An 8808-nucleotide genomic window follows, 5' to 3' on the forward strand; every position below is an offset into this window, starting at 1 on the left:
CTTAGTAAATAGTGGTGATGCAATAAATGTGTTATGGTAAAGCAGTTAAAAATAAAAGTCCAAGATCTGCAGGTGCCTGCAATGATAACATTTGAAATGTAAAACAAAGGATTCGCTTCATCCATAAAACTTTAGGAAGTTAAAACAACTGACCCATAAGTGATTAAGGTTGTTAGAGAACCATAATGGAAATCTCTTTGGGTGATTATGCTACAAACATAACACCTAAAGGATTAGTTTGTGTTATACTAAAGGGAACAGCTGCTAACCATCTCACCCACCCTCACTACACCATCTCCTTATCCCTCCAGCTTGTGCTAGGTTAGGCATTATGTTAACATTTGGGAGGAGATCAATAGACAAGATTCTTTCTTCTACAAGGAAGTCATTTTTTACCTTGAGTTTCCCCTCTTAGTATAGTCAATACCAATCAAGTGAAGTTCACACTTGACAAAGCACTTATTTACCATTCTTGATACAGATAATTCTCAGGAAATCACCTAGGAATACTAAATTCTAGTAAATACAATGTTAGCTGTTGTGTCAAAAATTGAATACTGTCAGTCACCGCTCAATGAAAGGTGGCTTCTAAACATGCAACCAAATTCCCCTGTACAAGGATTTTATAAATTACTCTGTAAAAAAGTTTTCTACTTGTATGATATCACCAAAGAGTTTGCAATTTAAAGGTGTACTTTTTAATAATTTTTTGAAAGTTCAACTCTTTCATAAATAGGCATCCCAATGTATAACACAAAAAACTTTAAGAAGCAAATGAAATTTAATTTGGAAGCTTTGGCCAATATGCCAACATTATTCATACAAAAATGAATTAAACTTGTAGTGTTAGCATTTTGGATATAACTTTAAAACTGTAAGCAAGCTATGTACTTAAGGTTGAGTCTCACAAATAAGCAATATGGAGAACATGCACCCAGGAAGAATAGACATCAGTTAAGGTGTACATAAATCACTGTTGTTTAAGCTTCCTCATCTATCACCCCAGACATGGAGGAACCATGCAAAATATATCTTTGAGGATGTAATTGTAAATGATGTAGTAAATAACTAATATAAGGAATTTATGAAGTTCTTTATACCCCTGTTGCATGTTACCCCAAATTATTAGCTTTCTATGTCTTTAACATGTATAAAAGCCACGTGAAAAATCACTACAGGGAGACAGATTTGGGAATTTCCCTCTGCACTTCCACTGGCATAAATAAACCCTCTTTTCCTCCATAGTCCATTTGCTATGTCTATGTATTAACTGCACCAAGTGATGAGTGCAGATTGGGGGGCATCTTCAATTTATCCAACAACATGAGACCCAAAATCTGAATGGCATGCTGCTTGATCGATTCCAGGATCCCCAAGTAAGACATTCACAATTCTTGGCTCTGAGGTCACCAGAGAAATTTTTTCTCTGAGTACTAGATGAGAGAACTTCTTTCCCTGGGCTTCTAGCATCCCTGGGCAGCTGACTGCAGAGGAGAGAGGTCTGGTGTGTGACTACAAATTTAATGTTTATGTTTGGGGGCCCTATTTGGGTATTTGGTAGCATATCACTTCCTGCCAAAGCTATAAGTAGGATACTGCACTTGGAAACTTGTTTAGTTTGGGAAAAAGGAGCAGTCCCTGGCATAAGGAAATGTCACTGAGAATTATTGCCTAGGTTTTGGTTTTGGTTTTAGGTTTTTTTCATGTCTTGCCTCAAAATATTGTCTGAAGATTATTAAAATTAAAAGACAACATGTGTGAGAAATCTAAGTAAACTAAGCAGGATGATCTTTTAAACTACATTCAAAGCATTGGGAGCAATATGGGTGTGAGCCCATGACAAATAAAAGCATGAGACATGTATGTGAAATAATTTAGCCTCAGTATGAATTGGAGTATGGCCAAAAGCAGCCAAGTCAATGATCAATAAAGTATAACATTATTTTGTAGCTGAATGAATTTGTAAAAGAATAAATGTATGGAATTTAAATTTCTTATTTGCAGTATTTTATGGCTCTACCTCAGGATGAAATGTTGCAGTGAGAATGTCTGGGTATGGCATTTTACCCAGAAAAATTAATATTTTTCTTAAGAACCCCTTAACTTTTCTCTCCAGAGGATATAAATGAGGACCCAGCCTTAGGAAAAGAAAGAGCTGGCTGAGACTCCCAGCCCCCAAGTGAAGAAACTGCTGAGTGAGGCTTCTCAACTCCAGTGTGAAAAGATAGTGGCTGGTATACTTAGGCCTCAAGCAAGAGAGTGCCCTGAGCTCTTGACTGGGGCTACAGATTCCTGGGCTGGGAGATTGGTGGTTGAAACTTCTGGACATCAGGTTGTGGAATGCTCAGGGCTGCTGACCAATGGAGTGGCAGCTAAAGCCCCTTTGTGGATGCCCACAGCTCCTGTGTTCCCCTCTCCTTTCTGCTGGAATCTGAGGTTTGGATCTCCCTCCTGCTCATCCCTCTTTGATTTCTTACCAGAAGACCAAGAAAAAGTACAGGAAGGCTTTCAGTTCCCATGCAATGGCCTTCACACCTCATATCCAGAGTGATATGACCTTTAGGCAAGGTGGCTCTACCTTTGGAGGTCAAAGACAGTGACAGTTCCTTCTCAGACAAGGGCTATCTGGAAAAGGTTACCAGAGCACACCTAGGGAATACATATACATACATATCCCTTTCTGCACCTCAGATCTATGTAATGAGAAATCTGTTTTCCCAGCTGTTAAGCAGACCCAAGGAAAATGGAAAGCATATTTGATTCAGTTCTTACAATGCATAATTCTAATTGGACTGATATTCAATCTAAAATAGATGTGCTATTGACCTCAGAAGAAAGGGGAATTGTAATTGAAGAGGCTCTTGATCATGATAACAGTTTCAATGCACAGATGTTGCCAGAATCTAATATACCAGAAATGGACTGGCTTTTATAAAGGGATTTATTCTTGCAAGTTTTCAGTTCTAAGGCCTTTAACATGTTCAAACAAAGGCATCCAAAGAAACTTATCCTGACTCCTAAGAAAGGCTGATATCTGCCAAATGGAAACACATGTGGCTAGCATCTACTGGTCCTTATTTCTGGTTCTGTTTTTAGTGGCTTCTTCTCTAAGCATCTGTGGATCCTCACTTAGCTAATCCAAGGCAAAACTGGTTTTCATCTCTTAACTTAGCACCTCCTGGGATTGGAAGTTTCTTTCCTCTTGGCTTTTGTTCAAATGGCTCTCGGATCCTTCTGCATCTCTAGATATCTGATCTCTGTATTGTTTATCCAAGCATTTGTCTTGGCACACCAAGCATCTCTACTGGCCCTCCAAGTATGTCCAAATGTTTGTGTTTGCATCAGTTCTGTGCAATCTCTCCCTCTGTGAGATCTCTAAGACTCTAGTAATCCAATTAAGACCCATCATGAATGGGTGGAGTCACATCTCTATCTAATAAAAAGGCTACACCCACAATTGGATGTTCACATCTCTGCAGAAACAACCTTATCAAAAGGTCACACCCACAAATAGGTATGCCACAACTCCATGGAACAATCTAATCAAGAGATCTCAACCTACAATGTTGAAACAGGATTAAAAGAACATGGCTGTCCCCAAAGTATTTGATCAGAATGAAAAGAACATGGCCTTTCTTGGGTACATCTTATGTACCCATGTTATGTACAACTGTTAGTTGAAAACATCACATTCTACCCTCTGAAACCCCAAAAGTCATATCCTTTCATATAAAAAAATACATCCACTCCATCGCAATATCACAAGTGCCTTAAACTATTTCAGTAACAATAAAGATACAACACAGTCAGAAAAAGTACAAAATCTCATCAAAGTCAGTTACAGAAATGGTCTGTTCTAAGGCAAAATTCTCCTGGCTGTTGACCTGTTAAGCTTAGCAATAAGTTTTCTGCTTCTAATATACAAAGGAAGAACAGTCATAGGATAAACATTCCCATTGTCATAGGGAGAAATTGAAAGGAAAAGTGGGTTCACAGAATTCAAATAGTTCTGAAAAACTGCAGGGCAAACTGCACTTGATTTCAAAGTCTGAGCATCATTTATCAACCATCAGGCTTGATAGAGCAGCAGTCCCACCCTTTCCAAGAGCTTATGCAGTGGCCCTGCTCTCTCCAAATGCCCAGGTGAGAGTTGCAATCTTGGAGAACATTGAGGAGACCACCTTATTCTCAATTCTATCCTCTCCAAACATCAGGGCAGCACTTGGATTATTTTTCCTCTTTGGGGCACAGTTTTAACCCCATCAGAACAAAGTATGACACCCAGGCTCTCCCCCATATCCAAGGAATGTGCTTTACCCTATATAAGACCTGTGGCACCAAAACTCTTCCTGAACATTGAGGCAGAAGGCTTGCCCTCTGCCTGTAGAGAAAACTCACCCTTTCCATGTAAATGGGTGGGTCTACTCTCCTGATCCAAAATTTCCTGGCTCTAGAACTTAGCTTCCATGGTTCTGCCTTTGAAGCAATTTTTCCTTCATTCTGTCCTTTTAGACCAGTCTGGCAGTGGTTCTATTTAATACATATCTTGCAAAAAATATTTTTGGTTTAACATGTAGCATACAGGGATCAAAGCTATCAAGCTATAAGACTCTTCCAAAATTCTTTCTGGATAACTCCATCTCCAAGCCAGGCTTTTTGTGAAGTGGTTTATTTGTTTCATGTTTGCTTAAATTCACATGTGGGGCTCTATTTTCTGGGGTCTTGTTCTCTGGAAGCCCAGAATTATAAATTCCATCAATGTCTGGTTTCTTTGTATCCAAGGGTGCAGTTCTCAACTTATCCCTTTCCTGTGATGTTTTCTTATAAGCTCCAAAGAGCAATAAGGCTGTATTTTCAACTTTGTTTGAAAATTTCCTCAGGTAAGTATCCCAGGTTATGGCCTTCAAATGCTGCCTACCCTCCAAAACCACTGCTCAAATTTGCCTAATTCTCTGCCACTTTAAAACAAGAGTCACCTTTCTTCCAGTTTACAATGACACAATCATCATTTCTGTCTAAAGCCTCATCAGAAGTATCTTTAGAGCCTGTATTTTGAACAGTCTCTTCAAAATAATATAGGCTTTCTGTATCAACCATATCACAATTCTTCCTGAACCTTTCCTCTTTCCATGTAAAAAGCCATTCCAACAATTTTAGTATTTTCAAAGCACAGCATCCCACTTCTCTGATACCAAATCTGTTCCAGTTTGCTAATGAAGCTGGAATGCAATATGAAATTCAGATCCAGAAAGACTGACTTTTATAAAGGGGATTCATTAATTTTCAAGTTTATAGCTCTAAGGCCTTTAAAATGTCCAAACTAAGACATCCAGAAAGGTATCTTAACTCTTAAGAAAGACCAATGTCTGTCACATGGGAAGGCATGAGGCTGGCATCTGTTGGTCCTTGTTCCTGGTTCTGGTGCTTCCTGTCTTTGAGTCCAGCAGCTTCCTCTCTAAGCAACTGTGGATCCTCACTTAGCTGCTAAGGGAAAAACTTTGGGTTTCTTCTCTTAGCTTACCATCTCCTGCAGTTGGAGGTTTCTTTCCTACAGACTTCTTGGTACAAATGTCTCTCTCAGCTCCTTCTCCATCTCCTGATGTCTGATCTCTGTATCAGTCATCCAAGCATCTGTGTTGGCACTCCATATATCTTCAAATGTTTGTATCTGCATCAGTTCTGAACTCTTCCCCTTTCTGTGAGTTCTCTTAAAGATTCCAATAAGCAAATTAAGACCCACCATGAATGGGTGAAGTCACATCTTAATCTAATAAAAAGGTAACAATTGGATGTATCATCTCTTCAAAGATACGACCTAACCAGGAGGTCCCACCCTACAATATTGGATCAGGATTAAATTAACATGTCTTCCCCCACAAGATTTAATCAGGATTAAAATGGCATGGCTTTTCTGGAGTACCTGACAGTTTCAAACAATACAATCATTCTTTAAGCAATAATAAACTAGGGAATCCAATACACATCCTTGGAAAATATAGCCATTCTACAAGTTGACCCCCATTGGAGTCCAAATGAACAAGCCACCAGGACAAAATTGGATCATTGTAAAGCTAGCATTATAATGGACCTCTGTAACCTGGTGCTTAACAAAATAACTTGAATAAAGTATAAAAAGTCATCCAAGATCAAAGAGAAATCCCCTCAGGATTTCTACAAGGGAATTCAGGGCTTAATGCATGTTTACTAATAAACCCTAAAGACTAAATAAATAAACACAATATAAATCAGTCCTTTATTTGCCAGAGATTTTTGTCCTCAGGATTTGTGGGAAATTGCAAAAGCTGGAAGGAAACTAGATAAACCAATATTTGAGCTTATGGAAATTACCATTAAAGATTTTTATAATCAGGATTCTACATGTGAAAAAACAGCAATCTACTTACCAAGCTAACCTCAATGCTAATCTCTTAGGAAAGTCCTGAGTAAGACTTTGAAGCATCCAAAGAAGTCTGTGAAAATCAAGACTCTGGTGGACCCAAGGAAAGCCATGGTCTCTGGCAGCAATGTGCCTGCTGAAATAAGGAATGTTGCAGCTTGACATGAAAGGAAACAAAATGTATGCCAGCAACCTAATGCCCCCATAGCTGACAAAAGATTAAGATACCGACCTGGAACAATGAGTCCCTGGGGTATTTTCCAACAGTAAAGAAATAATCCATCCTGATAACCCACTTGGAACATCAGATCTCATTTCAAGTGACTACAAAACTAGTTACTTTCCCAGCTGATATGGGAGCAACTTATTCAATTTTAAATCCTAAATTTAATTGGACTTCAAAGGAATCCATCCCTGTTGTGGGCATTGTCTGCAGTTGCTAATAACAGATTGTTCCCAAGGTTGCTGCAGAGCAAAATTAGAGAAGATCAATTAGCTTACAAATTTCTTTACAAGTAAATATCTCTTTCTAACCTGATGAAATGAACTTATGGGATCTAGCAATCCATACCTGTGCTTTGCAAGCACAATTTTTAGGATAATGGGCTGCCCAGAAAGAATCAGGGTACCCAAAACATCAAGCAACAAATTCATATTGAGGTATGGGCTAAAGGGGTCCCCTGGGGTGAGCTAAAAATGTTCAGGAAGTCATATACGATTGTGGCTGGACAACATTCCACCACATTTAAACCATATTCACTTAGACAAGAAGCCAGAGAGCACATTAATTGCCATTAATTAACAATTCTAGAATGGGTTCTAGTGAGACCCTCTCAATCAGAGTTTGACACCATTAATTTGTCAGTGCTAAAACCAAGAGTTCTAGTTTGCTAGCTGCTGGAATGCAATACACCAGAAACTGAACACCTTTTTTTTTTACATGGACAGACACCAGGACTGAATGGAGCCACAGTGGCCTGCCCCAGAACAGCTTTTAAATGGCTTTATTAAGTTGCAAGTACACAGCTCTAAGACTATGAAAATGTCCCAATTCAAGCAAGTCTATAAAATTGCCCAAGTAAAGGCACCAACAAAAGGTTACACTTACTTAAGAAAGGCTGAATTAGGGTTTCTTTCTGAACTGGAAAGGCACATGGCTAACACTGTGATGTCTGCTAGCTTTCTCTCCAGGCTTCCTGTTTCAGGAAGCTACCCTGCAGACATATTCCTTCCTCATCTCCAAAGATCTCTGGTACCATGGGCTCTCAGCCTCATGGCTCTGCCACAGCTCTGCTCAGCTCTGCTGTGGCTTTCTTGTGTCTTTTAAAAGGGACTCTTTCCAAAACATTTCCTCTTTTAAAAGATTCCAGTAAACTACTCAAGACCAACCTGGAATGGGTGGAGTCACATATCCTTCTATTCAAAAGTTAATACCCAGAATTGGGTGAGTCACATCTCTGTGGAGATAAATCTAATCAAATTTCCAACCTACAGTACTGAATAAAGATTAGAAGAAACAGTTGCACCCATAAAATTGACTAAGATTAAAACATGGCTTTTTTAGGATGCATGAATCTTTTCAAACTAGCCCACCATGGATTCAAGATTACAGATTTGACCAAGATTTGATGGCTATAAATCAAATAATAGAAGATATACATTCAACCAGGGTTTACTCTATATGCTCTCTTCATCAATATTTCTGAGGCATATACTTGGTTTTTGGTTTTAGATGCCTTCTATTGCATCCCATTAGATAAAGTTTCTCAAAACCTTTTTCCCTTCAAGTGTGAGGAATCTGGCACAGAAATAAAACAGAAATATTATTGGGCTAGATTTCCTCAAGGTTTAAAAAATATCCTTATTCTTTTTGGACAAGCTTTGTCCAGAGGTCTCCAGGTAGTAATCTCCATAAGAAGCATTTTCTTCAATATGTAGATGATATTCGTATAGCCAGCAAAGCTTAAGAATCCTCAGACACTAATACCATAACAATGCTGAACAGGCTAGTCAAGAAAGCATATAAATTATCTGAGGAAAGGGCTCAGAGTACAGAGACCCATTACAAATACCTAAGATTTGAGCTCTCTCTGTCTAAAAGGACAAGCTCTGATGCACAGTAAGAAAGAGGCTCTTTGGTGAGTAGCCATGACAAAGATCAATAAAGAACTCAGAGGGTTCTTGGGTGTGGCCAGCTACTATTGAATGTAGATAACCAATTTTGGATTAATAGTCAAACCTATATATCTGACCTTGAAGGGATATGAAAAAGACACTTTGGAATGGACACCAACATATGCAATTGCCTTTCAAAGTTTAAAGGACAAATTGATGTCAGCTCAAGACTTGGGGCTCCCTGACCCTATGAGATAATTTAATCTCTGTCCATAAAAAGCAAAGCATTGCCTTAG

Source organism: Tamandua tetradactyla, chromosome 6, assembly GCF_023851605.1.
Source record: "Tamandua tetradactyla isolate mTamTet1 chromosome 6, mTamTet1.pri, whole genome shotgun sequence".
In the NCBI taxonomy this organism is placed as follows: domain Eukaryota; kingdom Metazoa; phylum Chordata; class Mammalia; order Pilosa; family Myrmecophagidae; genus Tamandua; species Tamandua tetradactyla.